This window comes from Notothenia coriiceps, unplaced genomic scaffold, assembly GCF_000735185.1.
Source record: "Notothenia coriiceps isolate Sejong01 unplaced genomic scaffold, NC01 NC01_scaffold00000339, whole genome shotgun sequence".
NCBI classification, from domain to species: domain Eukaryota; kingdom Metazoa; phylum Chordata; class Actinopteri; order Perciformes; family Nototheniidae; genus Notothenia; species Notothenia coriiceps.
Genome location: NW_011333040.1, coordinates 2,099,058 through 2,118,118, shown reverse-complemented (window position 1 = coordinate 2,118,118; position 19,061 = coordinate 2,099,058). Strand labels below are relative to the sequence as shown.

General features: G+C 37.8%; 1 protein-coding gene across 1 annotated transcript in view; it reads right to left on the bottom strand.

The window, feature by feature from the left end:
• Positions 1 to 13,070, bottom strand: part of LOC104950015 (neuroligin-2-like) — a 57,333-nt gene extending 44,263 nt beyond the window's left edge. Inside the window, exon 1 of the mRNA XM_010776462.1 lies at positions 12,299 to 13,070. The gene's annotated coding sequence lies outside the window, so the exon portion shown is untranslated. The remainder of the gene's footprint in view (positions 1 to 12,298) is intronic.
• Positions 13,071 to 19,061: the final 5,991 nt, after the last annotated feature.

Here is a 19,061-nt window from a genome sequence, read left to right as displayed (position 1 = left end):
ACTTATCTTCACTTCTAAAAGGGGTAAATTAATAATCTTTTTTCTCAAAGCAATGATAAACCTGTGAGTTGGATGTAAAAAAAAAACGAATCAATATAGAATTTTTTTATTTTAAAGTAAATTCAGATTGAACATAGTAAAAAAAATTAAATGATAATGTCCGTCCAAAGAAAAAAACATTACTTATAGTGAAAACCACCCTTGAATGATGGGATAGTAGACTAAAAGCTTCAGGAATCCAAACTATAACATAATAAGTACCCTGTATCAAGATTGATGCAAAGCAAGTGACACTTGACCTTTTTAGAGAGGTTTAGCAACAACAACAAAAAACACCTCTGGGGACATTTGGATGCATTTGCCATATATCTAGCCCTCCCTCGGTCGATTTTGATGATTGACACCTCTTTTGAACCGTTAGAGCCAATAGAATCGAGGGGAAGTTCCTAAAATCCATCTAAAGATTACCCATTGGTGAATGAGTGATGCGTAGCCAGAATGCCCAAAACCGGAAACTGGGTTGTAGCTCTAATAGCAGCTAATATGAAATCTCAGTTTTTGACAAAAATGGAAGAATGGATTATCAGTAATCATTTCAAAGTGACACAGACACATTGGACTAACCTATGGATTAACCTTCAGCAGTGTTTTTATCGTTTTAATGCCATTGAACAAAACTTTTGATCAGAAAATCGGCTAAGGTATTTTCCGTGTTTGCTCCGTAAAGCTACGTTTTGTGATGTCTGGGTTTGCTTCCCCTACCGCAAATTTCAATTGCTCAGTGATGATACTTATATTTCTAGAATCCGTGGAATCTCAGCTTGCTAGCTGATATCTTGTTTGTGCAGATCCAATAAGTATTTCTACCGTGAGTTCTGTGCTACTATAAGTGCGTCAGCATTTTTTCACTCAGTGCTCATTTAGACGCTTCTTGTGAGACTTGTGTTTTGTTTCGGAAGAAATGGTTCATATCGTCAGTTAGCTGAGTTTCTTCCCGTTAAGTGGGTATGATACATTAATAGGTTTCTTAATGTTAAGAAGCCCTGAGACACAGTTTCTTGAAAAAAAAGCCTGCAGGGCTTAACAGGTTAAAATTATTTTATGCTAAGCTTGTTTGACTGATGTTTTTTTGTTATTAAGATAAATGTTTAATTGTCAAATATAAAAGATATGCATGAGAGTTAAGAGGTACAATGACTAAGCTCCAATGAGTTGAAAGAATTGTGTGAAAAGTTGAATGTGATTAATTCTTGACTTTGAACTGCAGATGCTCAAAGCTATTTTTGATATGATCACAGCAACCTTTTCCTAATTTACTGCTCCCCAGTCTGAACGTATCCTGCATCCTTTTGGTTTCTGTGCTTGTGTTTGTTTACTTTATGTCCTTCACTGCTGCTAAGTCCCTGCTCCCTAACTGCTGTGATGATGCACTGTACTCCAGCTGAGCTGTATGCAAACAAATTAATAATTCAAATGTTTTCAGAAAGGCTGGCATAACCTGCATAGTGTTTCACCTCTTTGGAAACCCACCATCCTTTTTTTTCTGAAAATAAACCAGAGTAGTTCTATATGTGTAAATGCAGTTACTCTCGCAATATTGAAAGGGTATCCCAAGAATAACAAATTGCGATGTTGTTTGCTCAGGAAACGGAAAAGTGGCTCTAACGTTTTGAGTAAGAACATTTGCCTTTTTCTTATTTACAGCAGTCTTTTCCTTATGCTAACTATAGACCTTTTTACAGATACACTGCAACCTTAAAATGATCAAGAAATAACGTGAGAACGCAAATTTCCAAATCAATTACAAATCAAACCCGGACAGTTTCCTAGTCTTAATCCTGTAAAACGTCCGAATGAGCCAATGGGTGGATAGTGCCGTTCCTTGTCTGGAGAAAATCAAGAAGTCGTGTTGATAACTTTAGATTATGGATGTTGTGGAACCAGAAGAAAACAAAAATCCAAGAGGAAGGGTCTTTAATACAAAGACACCAACAGAAAATGTCGTACTGAAGAGACGAAATTAAAAAAAGATAACACAAGACACTCCATTGTTCATGACCAAATTACGAACTGGCTACGTGAACTCGTTGTTACTGCACAATCTATCCAAACACCACACCTTGTATTAACCAAATAGAGTAGTCCTCTTACGATAGTCATACAATCTCCCATTGTATGTTGGATTTGTACAATAACATAAGATAGTACTTTATTGATCCCAATTTGGGAAATGTTTGTGTTGTAGCAGCATAAAAAAACCTGGCATTGTACAATAAAAATTAAAAGACTAGAAATAAACAAGAAAGTAGCAAATACACATGTTGAATTAACAAGGTATTATGTATACATACATAAATATATGACCGATGGAATATTTAAATATAGAACAGATTATATAAACGTGAAATGTACAGTGTGTTTTTATTCCAAGAGAAACTATGGAGCAGAGAGTCCTCTTCCAGCCAGAGGTGATTTATTGTACAGTTTTATTGCTATAACAGTGTTATATTCAATAGAATATTCCGACAAAAAAGTTATTGGCTGGACATTGTCGGAGATCATATGAGAACATGGGTAAAGGATTCTAGTTGCCTTACTTAAAAAGCAAATGTTAATTCTTAACCTTCTGTTTTACCTTTATCCTAACCTTAACTTATAATTGTAAAGGTTTTCATGACATCATACCACCTTTTCGACACTGTTTATGGTTCATATTCTTCAATGCATTGCATTAGCCATTTAATGTACGGATACGTGGCTTTCATACGCTTTCTAAGTAGTTATTTGTGGTAGTGCCAGAGCTTGCCATTCCCACCCTGGATACAGATTGCCTACCTCGCAAAAGGAATTCACTTGCTTTAGCATCTGAGCTTCATAAAGATACTGCTAATGCAAAAAGGACATCATGCTACTGCTTTTAAATTAAAGGTTTTTAACTGGAAAAAGATAGAAGGCTTATTACACAGTAAATGTGACTTATTTGTGGCTGCTGATAGCACTAATAGAAATATAGGGCTTTACATCTATACATTCTGAAAGTATTATCTTTAATAATTTATGATGGCAAAAAAGGAAGGCCAATCTATGATACTAATTTGAGATGCAACACATACTGTAGAATAGATCATATGTTATTACACATTGGATACACAGGGCAAATCAATATTATAACAATTTGTCTGAAGCTATATTAAAGGTCCTTCAAACCTCATACTGTAGGTAGGGGTGTTCTTCAGAGGGAAAGGAAAAAGCTCTCTATATAATTGGAATTTTAGAAGGCAGATTTTTGAAAACAGAGGATCAATCACAACTGGAAACCAAAAGAGAAATAACATGCTATGGAATGTAGCAGGTGTGCTATGTTTGACCACAGACAATCCTAATTATGGGTAATACAACCATCAACAAGTCATGCAGCTGGTCTAACAGATACACACTGCTCATCTGTTCTGGGCGGGGAAAAACAGACTGGATCCTTTTTGGAGCCAGAAGAGTTCAGCAACACGTTCTGGAACATAAGCCTGCTTTATTGTCTCACACTGGGGGAATTTTGACTCAGAATCATCGTTCATTTCACTAAATACATACAGTTTACTTTGCATTGCTATTCAAGCTGCCACAACACAAAACTGCTTCTGAAATGTAAGGTTGTCTTCAGAGGAAAGTCACGTTCAGTGGAAGGGGGCATGATTTGTATGCCCAAAACTGTTGAGAAGTTTCCTGTACTCCAAAAGTACTGCTCTGAGGTCAGCTGAATAAAAGATGGTGGACTTAGGTTTCAGTGCAAATACTGACTATTAAACTGAACACTCCAAGACCCTAGTTCATAACCTTATACATTTTAAATAACCATCTGATGTGTTTTTTTTACAGTTTTAAAATAATATTGTTCTTTTCCCCCTCTTCTTTAAACAGCGTTTCTGAATGGTATTGTTGTACTCGTTGCTGTTGCAATGACAACTGGATTGCTCTCCGTCTATAAGCCTACTAGCAACAAATTCAGCAACTTATTCAGACCATTATTCAGGGGAAATGCGAGAAATGTTTTTAATGTATTATATTGTTATCCTTTTTTTAATGCTGCTCAGAACAATCGTGGTCCAGGAATCCTTTGCCAACAGTGTGAGGTCTTTGTCTCATGCAATGTCTTTATCAATATGCAAATGAGCGTACAACGTCATCTGGAGAATATGAGCGTTGTGGCTACATTAATTAAAAAGGAGTTTGACACTTTTGTGCATTTAGTTTTCTACAGATACTTCAGTTGTTCCACATGGCCACTATCTGGGATAGGAACTGAAATAACTTGCATTGATACTCTTTGTTAATGGCTACTGGTGAAACTGGTGAAAAAACCTGTTTTGGTTGTGTGCATTAATTCATCATCATGCAGCCTCATGAACCCTGCACTTGGATATAAAAAGAGTACAAAAACATAATTAAAGGAAGGACTCTTGATAATTTGCCAGAATGTTTATAACTATACCTTTGTTTTCATTTTTAAACATGTACTCCTGTTATGTAGCGCAATGGAGCATAACATTGGTTCAGGTTGGGCACTGGGTGCCTGTTTGCCATCACCAGATCAGTATCAGCTGACTCCTACAATCACCAGCTATCAGATTAAAACACGGTAAAGAGGTGTTTTTGACAATCTGACGAGCTAACACTTTCACTCCTGTGATTATTTATGTCACTGCTTCTGTTACGGGTCGGATGCCACACGGACTCTGCCCAGCTGCTTGTTGAGCGCTTTCAGATGCAGAGCATTTTCCACAGAGTGCATCTGGACATCTATCTGCAGTAAATCACCCTGAATCCTTTCATGTAAGCGTCTGACTGAACTGCCTGACATTTGATGAGAGCCCTGCACAGAGTGGAGGCTGTAATAGTCCACAATGCAGCCCCTTGGATACAAAACTTTACTACAACTGATCTTGATGCTCACAAAGTTCAAGTGATTTGACAGATTGTTGGATAAAGGGCAAACATATACCTTGAGGACACAGTGATGGGCATTCATTTAGTAGTTTATAAATACAAAAGGCACAGCTAAAATCCAATAAAGCTTTGACATTGTGTTCAAGGAACCAACAGCCAAGACTCAACAGAAAACGTCCCTGCACAGGAAAAGAAGGAGCTCAGAGCCTTTAGAAGGGATGGAAAGTGGCAACAGTGCTTTAGACAGCAAGTTTTAATTTGTTTTACTAACTGTGTACGCTGTTTTTCACTTTATTCACATTTATCTTACAAAGAAATATTCCAGATCCTTACTTGCTCTGAAAATTATATATCTTTTAACATAATTCAAAAAAGTTAACTAGTAAAGTGAGAATTTACAAAAATATGTGTCAAAAAATGTAATATAGTTATCTGGGTGATTTTTTTATTTTTTTTATGGAATCCCATACAAAGCACAAATATTATACTGCCTCTATAATACCTAACCTATAACACATGTTTTACAGCAAAAGGAAATGGATTTTGTTAAGTATGTAACAGGAAATACTGTAAATGTGCCAATTTAGACAATCATACAAACACTATGTATAAAATGCCTGTTGCCCACTTTTTAAGTGAAGAGCATTGTGGGATGCCTTTGTGATTGTTGCACAGGGCTTCATCAGGGCAGGCACGTTGACATTTAGTTGATTAAAAGTCAAGTACAGTACACCAAACAATTTAATTAAATAACAACAGCAAGAGAGGCAATTCTCAAAATATGTTCATTGAAGACCCACCGTACTCAAAGTCAGGTAGAAATTGAAAAGCCTTTTTCACAGAGTAGAATCTTATAATTAGATTATTATTCATTTCAGTGCTTGTCAGTGTCTGCCTCAGATCATAGCCATGTCTTAAAATATCTGTGGATTACATTGTCTGAGATCTTACTTCCAGCCGCATTGCCTTTTAGTTTATGTTGTTAATGATTCAGAAAATTCACACTTAGTGACTACACACTACACACACTGTGCCTTTTTGTTTTCATTCAATGTGTGTCAATCTTGGCTCATTTTCTTTTCTCTAATGGTGTCTTTATGTTACAGTAGCTACAATGGGTTTCCACAAGGCATTGAGTGCATTGCCATTCACCAGACCGCAACGACATACTGTGTGTGTCTTTTGTTCCACTGGTCAACGCTCTAGGAGAATAGTGAGTAAACGGGGTACGTTATTAACGTGTCCTTTAGCACAATAACTCATTAGGCATTGAGTTTCCCATTGTGTCAATGAAACAAGCATTATCTAACATCATTCTGCAACATGAATGGCCTATAGAGAGGTGCAATGATTGTTTATTTTAGTAGGCCGACTCGGAAGTTAGCATTGCAAGGGGTCCCTTGACAAAATGCACTACGATTTCCCCATTGGATCTAGTTTATAGAAAATAAGTTCTGTGGCCAACACATGTTTAAGAAACTTAATGTGTTTTGTTCAGCAGGATAATCTCCACAGAATCGAAACACTATATGATTTTCGAAGCGTAAATGCAATTGGCAGGAGTAAAAAGCTAACGTTACGCTATAAACTAACTACATCACGGTCGCACGGCTGGGCTTCACCACCGCTAAGTTAAAGGCGGATTCTTGATGATGCAAAGTAGTTTAATTCAGTCATATAACAAGCACAGTTTTTAAGTGAGCTTCGGACATTCACATGGAGTATTTACTGACGTATCTTATTTCGTAGAACGGTATCTTCAACCATCTCCCGTTAACCACAGACCTTATTTCAGGCTTCTAACACAAACACGTTAAAAAAAACATTAACTTCGAGACGAGGGGACAGGAAGGGGTCAAATACTACGTCTTTTCTGAATTGTACTTGACCACTCTTTTTTTGTTGCCATCTACAGTTGTAGAAACTTTGAGAATGAATGAATAATAAATAGGCTTCCTCCCCAAGACATAATGTACTGTAGGCTACATTTCAAAACGCATATCTGTGCAAAATACTGCCCACGCCATGCGTAAGAGAGATCAGGTACTTAATGCATGGGCTACGTCATAAGACAGGTGAATTATGAGTAGTGTAGTTCAATGATAAACTAACATTGCTTGAAAGAATGTATTTCTTACATGCCAGACTTTGTGTAACACTGCCAACATTATATCAGAGAAGTAAGTGTTACAGCTGCTTAATGAATCACGTCTGATGAATCGTAGGTTGAAACTTTGCAACACAGGAAAGGTCGCGTGTCCCGTTATAATGGGCTATAATCTCTGCCTCTAATAAAAGGCACATTAAATGACCAGATATTTGAATGGCGATCTGTGTGATATTCCCCCCAGACTTCAGAAGACAGGACAGCACTCATCCTTGCTTATCTCATGGATGACTGTTATGTGATATTGTTGAGAGGAGGTTACACGAGATGGTTACCATGGTATTTGCACAGGCGTTTTCTCCAGCTTTTCTTTGCTCACGGTGAATGGGTCAGGTCAAGCTATTCTCCTGCTCTTCTCCTCCTTGTCCGGGACGTGACTGAGAGCTGGGTCATTTTAACCTGTCTTTTTCTCTGACTTGACACCTTTGGGCAGAAATGAAAGCTCATAGCCTCCATCACAGCATCTTGACCATTAACCCAGGCAAGTAGTAAATGCGTTACATTGGATTCTGCACCTCGGTTAGAAACCATGCTGGTCATATCGCTAGTAGATGCTTTAAAGCCGGTCAAAAACTAATTAATATAGGCTGAATTTCCATGCTGCTAAGCTGACTTTTCTTCAATCAATATAATTGTAAAAAAACTAGAAAGAATTCCGTTTTTGTGCTATTAATGTGTAGCTTTCTGGACTGCAAGTCAATGCAGTGCAGTTGGTGCAGCAGTTAGAAAGGATAAGTCTAATCCCAATGTCCAACGCCTGAGCCCAACGGACATTACAGATTTTGAAGAATGTTCTTGATATATATCTGATGATTTGTGGTATGACCACACAAAAAAGATGGTGGGAATACAAGCGCTGTCCAGTGGGCCTTTTGAGCGCTTTAAACCACAATCCTGCAGAATCTCCTTTAGGGACTGACACACAGTTCATAGAGTTGTGCCATAAAAACAAAATAGGAGGGAAACCTCAGAAGAGACACTGGAAAAAGGGAAACAAAATGATGTCATGGAAGGTGCTGGCTTGGAAGGCCTGATGAAAAGTTGATACAGCAGTATTACTATTTTACCAATCTTGGAACCAATCAACTAAACCTGGGAGCCCAATTTCGTGGCTTTTAATTTAACCAGCAGATATCCAAGCTAAGACTTCTTATACAGTGACGGTCTATAGTCTACATGTTTTTTCTACAAGATTTGTCTTTTTTGTTTGCCACACAAGTGTTTACCAGAATGCAATGGCTCAAACGTGATTGGCCAATACTACTCTTACTGCAAAACAGAATCCAGAACCCCCTCCAATATCAAATTCTTGTTCTGATGCTACATATTCTGAATGCAGAACATGTTTAAAGAGATTACTATGTTACAAACACCAATCACTTTTTAAATTACTTCATTATTTTTTAAGCCTGAGTGGCAGATGAAATACCTGACCACTGGACTATGAGTGGTCAAAAGAAACGGTAGTGCCAAGTTGAAATTCTGAAAACCTGACGCAATACTCACACTGTCGTCCTGGATAATGTGTTTAGGATACAGTACACAAATACAGTTGTTTAATCTATTGAGCAGTATGTCAATGGTAATGAAGCAGTTAATGTTGACGTACATGAGATATATCTTCTCGTTTTTAACTGTAGAAACAATTTCTGGAATTGTGATATCCCTAACCTAGTCAAAATTGTCCCTTATGTTTTCATTAAAATGTTACCCTTGTTCAATGCTTCAGCCATAGAGTGAACATTGCCACAGGATCGCCATTTCCCCAAATGATCTGCTGGTTTTAATTACTACACTGACACGACCAGTGATAACGCTAACGATGATGTTTGGTAATTTCTCTCCAGCCGCATCCTTGATCTGCAGTTCCTACATTGAAATTGTATGGCAAAGGCACTTCAAGTGCAAATGCAAAACATGAGAATATATAATGACTTGACATTTAGAATGCATATCATTTTTGCAATTTTTCAAAGTGTGAATACGTCTTTGCAATGAGACCACTCGTTTCTTAACACTTTTTCCAGTGCTGCCTCTTGTGATGGCAGCATGACACTATACATCATGTAATGAGGACTTTTTTACTAACAGTACTAAGAGCATTACATTAAAAATGTCCGGTTACAGAAAGCAGTGACCATACCACAGACTACTAATGTCACTTTTGTAACATTTGAAGCATACATTTGAATTAAAGTTTGATATTTCCATATCATATTTAATGATGTCATCATCCTAAAAAAATAGGTTGTATCTTCAATTTCAATAAAGTGATTAATCGTATTAAATGAATTACTTTTTATTGTCTTTCTGTAAAGAATATGTCCAGTCAGAGCATGGCCACCACTAGAATCTAACTAACTATCTAACTATACAAATATTATATTACTAATAAATAATATGACTGTAGTCTAATCTGTATCTGTCAACTGTACATACTGGGTTTAAACTGAATAAATATACATTATAAAAAGAAAAAGCGCAGTATTCAAATGTTGATTTAGAATTACAATGGCAATGTTAAGAATGAAGCTTCAAGGCTGTAAGCTATTCTGTACAGCCCTAGCACAAAGTGGGATGGAAATTGAGAGCTAAATATGCTAAAGTAAAACATGTAGGAACTATTGAAATAAAACAAAATTGGAACTGCCTTCCATAAATCCTAGTTTCATGCATTTTGTGTGCAGATAATATAACCAAGTAAAAATACACATGTATCATACTTTGATGACACCTCTGTTTATCTTCACTTACTGCCTACATTGTATAAAGCACATCATATGTCTGTAGTGCTTAATAGTGCAAGGAGCATATGACCATATAGCACCACCAACAGCCCGCTAACATACAGAAGGACTTTATTTATTTGCTCATAGCAAAGCTTGTTGACTAGTGGGAACATCTAATATAGTTTATTAAATGGAACGAAACTAATGAATCCACACATAACTGCAGCTTCACATTAAACCAAAGTGCCATTTCACCAACTGCCAAATTCCTTTTGACCCATGTATTGTTTTTAAGTATGTGCACTTCACTTCAATCCATGTCAATGCGCTGAGCCATCAGTTAGCAGCTAAAAAAATGATGCAGATTCATTTGTTCTACTTACTCAAGTTTAAGCTTTAACCAACATTACATGTACAAGAATTACAAAACCCTATGAGTAGGGACAATACCAAGCTAATACAACTACACCTTTAAAATGCAAGCCTTTGTTATGGAAATAAGCAAGATGTTTGACAAGGCTGATCTCTCAAAAACAGCTATATAATGTATACAGCATATATATTACAAAACAACTCAGCATCAACCTTGTCCTCCTTGAAGAAAGCTCCGGCTTTGATCCTGTAAGACTGATGAACATTGAACACCTTTCCACACTTCACCTTGCTCACCCAAACATACTTCATTAAACATTAAGACTTAACACGTTTTGTTCTGGATTGTAAGTCTCCGCTACATGTTGTCATCCGATCCATTAATCCGCCATTCTTTCTGTTTTAATTCCATTTATCTTTCCTGTTTTCCCTCTGGAAACCAAGCGACACTGTGCTCACCACAATATTATCTTTATTGGCCCTTTGCTGTAGTTTATTGGATACAATATGCAGGGAACGGTTGCAGTCACAGTATCTTTTGCTTGGTAAGGAAAAACAATGCTGGCAGTTCCAGAAGTTAAAGTTTGAAATGTTGTTTGGTTGATTAGAGATGGTGTATGATTTCACTGTGCTACATCATCTTGTACTGTGATGTGTCACCAAATCCTTCAGGATCTAGAGATTTGGCCCAACACTCACAATTAAGTGTTGATTATTTTCTCGATTAATCATTTGGTCTATAAAATGTCAGCATTTTCTAAAAGCCCATGGTGATGTCTTTGTATGCCTTTTTTAGTCAGTCTAAAACCCAAAGATATTCACTTCAAGATCAAAATAGTTTACAATTACTTTTTTTTGATTGACCAATCAATTTGACCACTAATTGTTTCAGCCCTAGAAACAAAATGGACCATCACAATATGGAGATGACTAAGTTCTTATTAGCTTAGAAGAAACATTATTTTAAATGTTCCCAAAAGGCATTTAAATATGGTGGTAGGCATACACTTCTGCTGAATTTTTACTCTGGGTACCATGTACTTTTTCGAGATAAATATTGCAGTAAATAAGGCATATGTTTGGCATGTAAAAGCCAATGGAAGGCGTCAGCCATGTTCTGGTCTATCTAAGTGTCCAAATGCCAGTAACCAGGTTGACATGACGCAGGCTTAAGAAACCAATCACAGCTATTCCAGCAGTACATGGACAAGAGTAATACTAAAGGATTCTACAAAATCACTTTATTGGTTTTCTGATGGATTTTAAATGTCACTTGCCCCAAGCTACGGGCAACGATTCAGTGTACAAAACGCCATTAAATCTCCAAAAAAGAAAATACACCATTTCTCATCCATGACCTGTCAGAACAGAGGTCCTGTTGTCTGCCATTAACTGAGCACTGCCCAACCACCGCTGAATATTAATGGAGCCTTTCCCTGGATCATCAGAGTGTGCATTTAATTCACAATGCTATCTGCATCTTCTCCGGCACAGGCTTCGTGTGTCTCTGTTAGAGCATACTGTGTGTGTCTCAGAGTGTGTTGTGAGGTTTATTAACGAGCAAGAGGACATCTTCTGAGTTCAAGGCCTGTCACCCACTCTGGCTCAGATGAGTTTCTATTGCAGCATGTGTGTTTGATTAACACAGCCATCAACACATTATCGAAATAAACTACACCAAGGGAGAAAATGACATTATTGGAGCCTATAATGCAGCCAAACATCCTGTGTGATTGACAGCCTACATGATGAGTTGATTCCAATTAAATCACATGAATATCATTAGCTGAAAACGACAGATGCTGAAGGCAAAGTAGTCGGATCATGTTAGGATGTGACAGCTTATCAACAGGCAAGGCCAATCGAAGGCTTCCACTCGAAAGGAAGAAAAATAATGTGCTATAGCAACAAAGTGGCACGAGGATTTGCATGGACATCTCATTCCCCCAATTGTGACAGTGCGTCAAGATGGATAACGTGCGCAATGTGCAAAGTCACCAAAGCGTACATATTGCACACACATAACACCTATGATAGACAGGAAAATCTCCAGTCACGTTTCGGAGGTAGCGGTGGACATACGGCTTACCTAAAAAAGACTCGATGCAAGCACTGGAATTATGATGATGGCGGTGGTGATGGCCCGTCCATCGGAACACGATTCTTCTGTTTCTATCCTCTGCCGGTGTGTCGATGATGTTTTAACTAGGCCATTTCTTCCCTGATCACAATTATTTCTCAGGAGGGCAGCGCGTCGTAGGATTTCGCACATCAGAACACCTTCTCGGTGTCCGTCTTTCTCCGGCTTTTCCAAAAAAAGCACACCTCATACTGCCCCCTCCTCCTCTCATCCCTCTCTGACAACACCCTGCTCTGTGCTCCTTATCCACACAGATATTTGGACTTTTCTAATGTTGAGCAGCGAGTGGGAATCAAAGAGGAGAGAGGGGAAAAAAAGGCGCTCACTGTAAAATAGACGCTAGCGTCAAGACTCTGCGCGTTGCTTCAAAAGTCAACGCAGTGATCAGTCCTCTTTCCTTCATTTGTCCATGTTGGTTATTATAATCCACGGTGTATCTTCCCCCCACCGCAGCGCAGCTAGGGCCTGGGGAAAAACACGGATTGTTTGACTTAAAAAAATAAGAATAGCGCTCTAAAGACACCCCACAAAATCAGGTGTCCAATCTCTTTACGCGCTTGCGTGGTGCGCTCCCTTGGTTTAACTTGTGATGCTCACCACAGAAAATAGAGGCTCAGACTGAGAAACAGCGCGGGGATCTTCCGTTTAGCCTTCATGGCTTTAGAAATAGAGCTTTAAATATTAGCAGTGATATTATTTTCTGAAGCCCGATAGCTGCAATGAAGAGGATACCACGGCTCGTGCTTCAACAACCCCCCCCCCCCTCTCTCTCTCTCTCTCTTCTCTCTCTCTCTCTCTCTCTCTCTCTCTCTCTCTCTCTCTCTCTCTCTCTCTCTCTCTCTCTCTCTCTCTCTCTCTCCCTCTCTCTCTCAGTGCGGTCTAAAGCCTCTCGCTCTCGCTCGCTCGCTCTCGCTCTCTCATAGGACACCACTTGCAATATTTCAATCCCACTGCTAGTTGTCATGACGAAGAGGTGCGACGCATAATTCAATGAACAAGCGCTCGCTCTGCTGAAATCGTCATGTGGGGGAAAAAAACTGCATTTGAAACCCAGCGCTTCACTGGGATCTGCTTTGATTGTTTTTAGATGAGGATCTGCACCAGGCTGACGTCAGAGTTCTTTTTTTCTTTTTGATGCTAGGCACCTGTGCTTTTCACAACGTTAAGACATAATAAAAGGCTTTAACTAGCAGTATACTAAATGTAATGGTTTTGACATTACAAATAATACAAATGTAAACTATTAATAATATAGGAATATTTACGCCATATATATTCCATATATTTAAACATCCCCATACAAAGTAAAACACCCACCTCAACATTTTCATACAATTAAATAAATACTACATATACTTATACTTGTACTACTAAGCTATAATATATCCAATACAATATATCCATGTGCTTTTAACAATAAAATAAAATAGCAAATGTCACATAATAAATGTTATAAATAATGTTGACTATTACCATACTATTAACTATTATGTTCTGTAGGACAACAAATTGAAGCAATGTTAAATTGGTGCACTTTTACTCTTACACAATTAATTTATCCACAAACAAAACACTGCCATAACATCACCTTATGAGTTCCCATATGACGGCTGATAGCAAACAGTTCTTATCGAGCAGATATGAAGCAACATAAGCATCATGTGGGTTCTTGTTCACTAAATGAATGTATGATGATAGAATATTCACAGATTTTAACTAGGTATTGTTCCCCATCAACAAACAAATGCTTCTTTAGCTGCTATTTACTCCATCTTGTTTACCGGTTAATCTCAACCTCTGCTCGATAGTGGGCCAGTAGTGCTTAACCAGCGAGTTTAAACAAAGCCAGTAAAGTTGCACATCAGTAAACAAAAACAATAAGCTCTCAAGAGCTGAAGGAAACTACATTTGGGTTAGGCCTCAGCAATAAAACAATCTTGAAAATGTTCCTTATAACATCTTGTACAATAACAGTGATACATCTACCAACAGCCAATATGTTGTAGGTTTTGCCGTCGCCATCTTCATCGTGTTCCGTCTTTAAATGGGTAGATTCATTTAAGTGTCACACTTATTCGATCCCCAATAAAGTAAGTACAAAGCCAACCGGATGTTAGCCAGAAAGCATTCACGTAATCAACATAATATGACAACAGTTTTACTGAATTGGGCCAATCAAATCAATTGTTTATCATTTGAGACCGTTGGGAGAACACCTGCCAAAGAAAGATGTGAAAGGGATGAAAACATAGAGCACAATGTTCTGTCCAAGGTAGCACTTGAACATGTTTGGGTTGACTTACAGCTGTGAGAAAGCTTTCTCCACTTAACCTTATTAAAACCAGAGTATTGCACCTACGTCTACATGTGCACAGAAATGGCACCATCTACGATCAGTGGGTTTATCCATGCTAAACATTGATTCTGGCATTGTTAGGGAATTCCAATTCAGTTTGAGTTTAATTGTGTACTTCTGCAAGCTTGGTTGCACTGTGGCCATGGTTACTGTTCTTGTTCACTATGGCCAGTGACGTGAAGCATGATATCCACGAGGTAGAAGGGTGTAACGTCCTCATCGATGCAAGTGAAGAGAGTTTTGAAGGTGACGCTCTTGATTTACCCGTCATCGCTCCATGACTATCACCTATGTTTTAGAGTGAGCTGACAACATCTAGGACCGGAGTGGTCAAAATAAGCTTTTTACGCAGGGTTACTGACTCTCTAGAACTAAGTGAAGAGCCCAGGCATACAGAAAGTGCCCCGAGCCAATGTGTCTGAGTGCCGAATGGAGCCAGAGGAGGTGCCTCAACCATCTGATGAGGCTGCCCCCCGGGACCCCTTCCTGGATGCGCTCCGGGCATGTCTAACTGGGAGGTGATCTAGGGGTGAAATATCTAATTTAGCATGGGAATGCCTCAGGATGTTGTTGGACATGGGAGATATGGCTGGAGATGAGGAGGTCTGGGCTAGTTAGCCTGCACCACACAACCCAAACCACAATATCCAGCAGAACATTTATGGATGGATAGATTTACGCATAAATGGATGGGTGGAGCGATGAATACATGAATGGTTGGTTGGGTGGATGGACGGAAGGATGAATGCATTAATGCTGAGAAAGACGGATAGATGGATGGATATATACTGTATACACTGAAAAATTGAAACATTGACTTAAATTAAATGTATCACATAACTGTATTAGGTTAATCGAAAGCAATAACATTACGTTGAAATAAAACACATTAGGTTCAACTTAACATTATGGGTTTCAACTAACCTTATACAGTTATGTGAAATGTCAACGTTTCAGTTTTTTCAGCGTATGGATGGATGGATTGGTGGATGGATGAATGGATGGATGTAGGGGTTTTTCTAGAAAAAATATAGTATGAGGGCAATACTGTGGCTCTGATCTTGTATATAAGATATAACAATTCTCGTGAGAACATGACACCCGTATACAAGATGGCACCGCAAACGTTAACAGCAATGCGACGTTGGAGCTCCGTAAAAACAAAGCTGTCTCTGCCGCGTGACGCTCTATTTGACGCAATCTTCTTTTTTGGGAGTAATTATACCGTTTTTGATATCAGAAATATTGTTTTCTGGCATCACTGTAAAACTTTACAGGGAAAAGCGGCATTTTGAAATGAGGATGGGATGGACGGATGGATGGATGGTTTGATGGGTGGAGCTTGATTGGATCTACAGTACAAAGCATTGATTCTTCTGGGCTGGTTCTGAATGTCAACTTATGTCAAAAAACTCACAATGTTTTTTATGAAATGAGCACTATTATTCTTCCCCATACTACGTCTTAGTTATGTGGGCGTGAATATTGTTCAGTTATTAAATAAGCAGAGATGATATATTTACTTGAAAGAGCCACTTAAATATGATACAACAATTACATTTGATTGTGATAACATATTTAGAAGCTGCTCTAACTCTGCAAAGAAAATGAGCAATAAGTTTCAGGTCAAACATTTTCTTTCTGAGTAGACAATAGCTAACAGCAAGGACTTCACATCCTCTGGTTTCAAAATATAACTGACAAATAATACAAAGGCAAGACAGCTGGACACAAAGAAAGAGCACAATGAGGGTAAGTCATATGACCTTATTCACTCCTAACAAGGGGTTAGTAATAGTAAAACACATTTTTCAGTGTTCTTTGCTTAGAGAAATATCAGGTGTGATGATGAGAGGGGAAACGGGGGCTGAGGTCCCCGGGCTCGGACCATTTATCATAGGTTAGTGGAGAGATTAAACAGCAGCTGCAGGAGTATCATCTGCTTACTGAATATTATTAACAACAAGGCAGTGTCTGTCCACACTGGCCCCGTAGTGTTTGTGTCACACTTTAGATTGCATCACAAGATCAAGCTTTTCATCATCACATGACGAGATGGGAGAATAGGGAAATCGCACCGCTGAACTTAACCGCTGAACTTATTTGAAGGCTGGTTTGGCTTATATTCAGCGCGGTGATATGAGCCCTTTGTTTCCTAAACACCCTTGGGCGGAAAGAGTTAAAATGCAGGTGCAAGTTGTATGTACTGGGAAGAATAGAAGAGGCAGAGGAACTTTTAAAGATCTTTTGAAGTAGGTTTTAATGAAACATGGTCTTTCTAATTTGTATTCCTTAATGTTGTCTCAAAACTAAACATTTGACTTAACCTTTAGCAAAGGTCCATGTAAAAAAAGAAGGAATTATTTATCTGAAGAAAGCATATAATGAAAGTCCACCCATACATAAAACAGATTATAGACAAACATGTAAAAGACTAACAATTAAGCTTAAGAAATCAGACTAAAAATCTGCAACTGACATGAGAAAACAATGGAACAGAGCTGAAGGCCAAGAGTGGACCAAACTAATGTACTATACAATAACAAAGCTGTTATTTTCACTGAAGAACAAATGTGTGCATGAAGGCAACACACTGAATGCATTTATGAAGTGGTGACGCATTTCCTCTCCAGCTGTTGGAGTATAGCTCCCTCTGCTGGACATAAGTTGTAACTGCATTGGAACCTGCATGTACTGTTCTTTAAAAGCAATAACCTTTAAAGGTCATATGTATGGATTGAATACATAGAATTATTGTAATGCTTTTAAAGGTTGAGAGCGCATTTCTAAGAACTACAGACGGATGTTTTTCCTTGGTTCTTACTTTGCCTTTCTTTGTAAAGCCTGCAGGCCTTCAGATTGTACATAATTGGATCAAGACTTAACAAAATAAAAGAATGACTCTAATCTACCGAAGCAAGCTAGGAATCAAAGATATGTTAGGAGTTTCCAATTAAACATTGAGAACAAATACAAAATCACATGTTTATGAGTACTTACAAGGGATGTTTTTTTTACATTTATGGTTGTTTATTTTCAGAATATATGCAGCTATAACTGTCCGATCTTTATCAAAAATAAATATATTGGATTGGTTAAATGTATTTCTGAATATATTTAACCAGTAATCACAAGAAGTTGGTAATATATGGTTTCTTAAGTTGTAAAAATAAAATGTTTTAATGAGTAATTTATTTTCTAGAGCCCACTCCCATTAACTTAACATCTGTTAAGAGAGAAGCTGTGATGAAGTCCAGCCTCTTATTCTGAAAGCCCTTATGCGGACAGAGAGAATAAATTCTGGTTTCTGTAAACAACTTTGAGCTTTAAGCTGTAACCTATAATATGTGAGACTGCGTGAAATGTTAGTTTTGCCTCAATTCCTTCCCTGTTTTGAGTGGATGTCTAATCATATCATGACTGTTTCCAGTTACCAGTATTCCGTTGAAACTGTCATATTGTAAAGGTAATTAAAAATGTGTGGCAAAGATTTTTACCACAATATTGTATTTCTATGTCATGTTCTTTTGGAGTATTTCGGTATTTTCCATCATCATGGTATTTGGAGATGCAATGAAATATTTGTTGGCCACTCGAGGGCAGTAAACACAACACTGACATAACATGTCTTAGTTAGTTATTAGTCTCCAAACCTCTAGATGTCACTGTGGTTCAAACAGAATGCCCTTCAGCTAGCTTCAACTGAGAAAGTTGGCAATGCTAAAAATCACTGCTGAAGAAATCACTCTTTTTGGTCAACTTTTGTAAGGTAACCATATCATTTTTGACATATTTTAGTGGCAGGGCACTGACTGAACATAATTAGATAACTTGATGCACAAAAAAAGTTTTAACAAGGGTGTAATTATTTTTTTGAAAATATGCTCCACCAATCGGTCGAATTGGCCTTTTATGGTAAGCTAGCAATATGACTTTTTCAGAGTTTCGGAGATGTTTTCCAATAAAATATGGTAAATAAATGGCTAGATTCATGGTAATATTACTAAATCTAGTACTGCCTTATGAGTCTCAGAGTGAAAGAGTGATAATAATTTATATAGCACCTTTCATGCATGGCATTCAGCCCAAAATTGCACACAGATGAGCAAGTTAGGCCAACACAGGATATAGACATTTTCTGTTAGGCCAATTCAGCATATTCAGTAAGATGAGCAAGTATTTTTTTTATCATGAAAAACACTTTACATTACTATTTTTCATTTTATTTTTTTTTACAATTATAATTTATTATCTTTTATGAATATATCTGGTTGTATATATTGCTCATTTTCCATAAAAGAAAGAAATGTATTTGAGTTTGTGTTTTATTTGAGTTTGATGCATACAAATACTGTA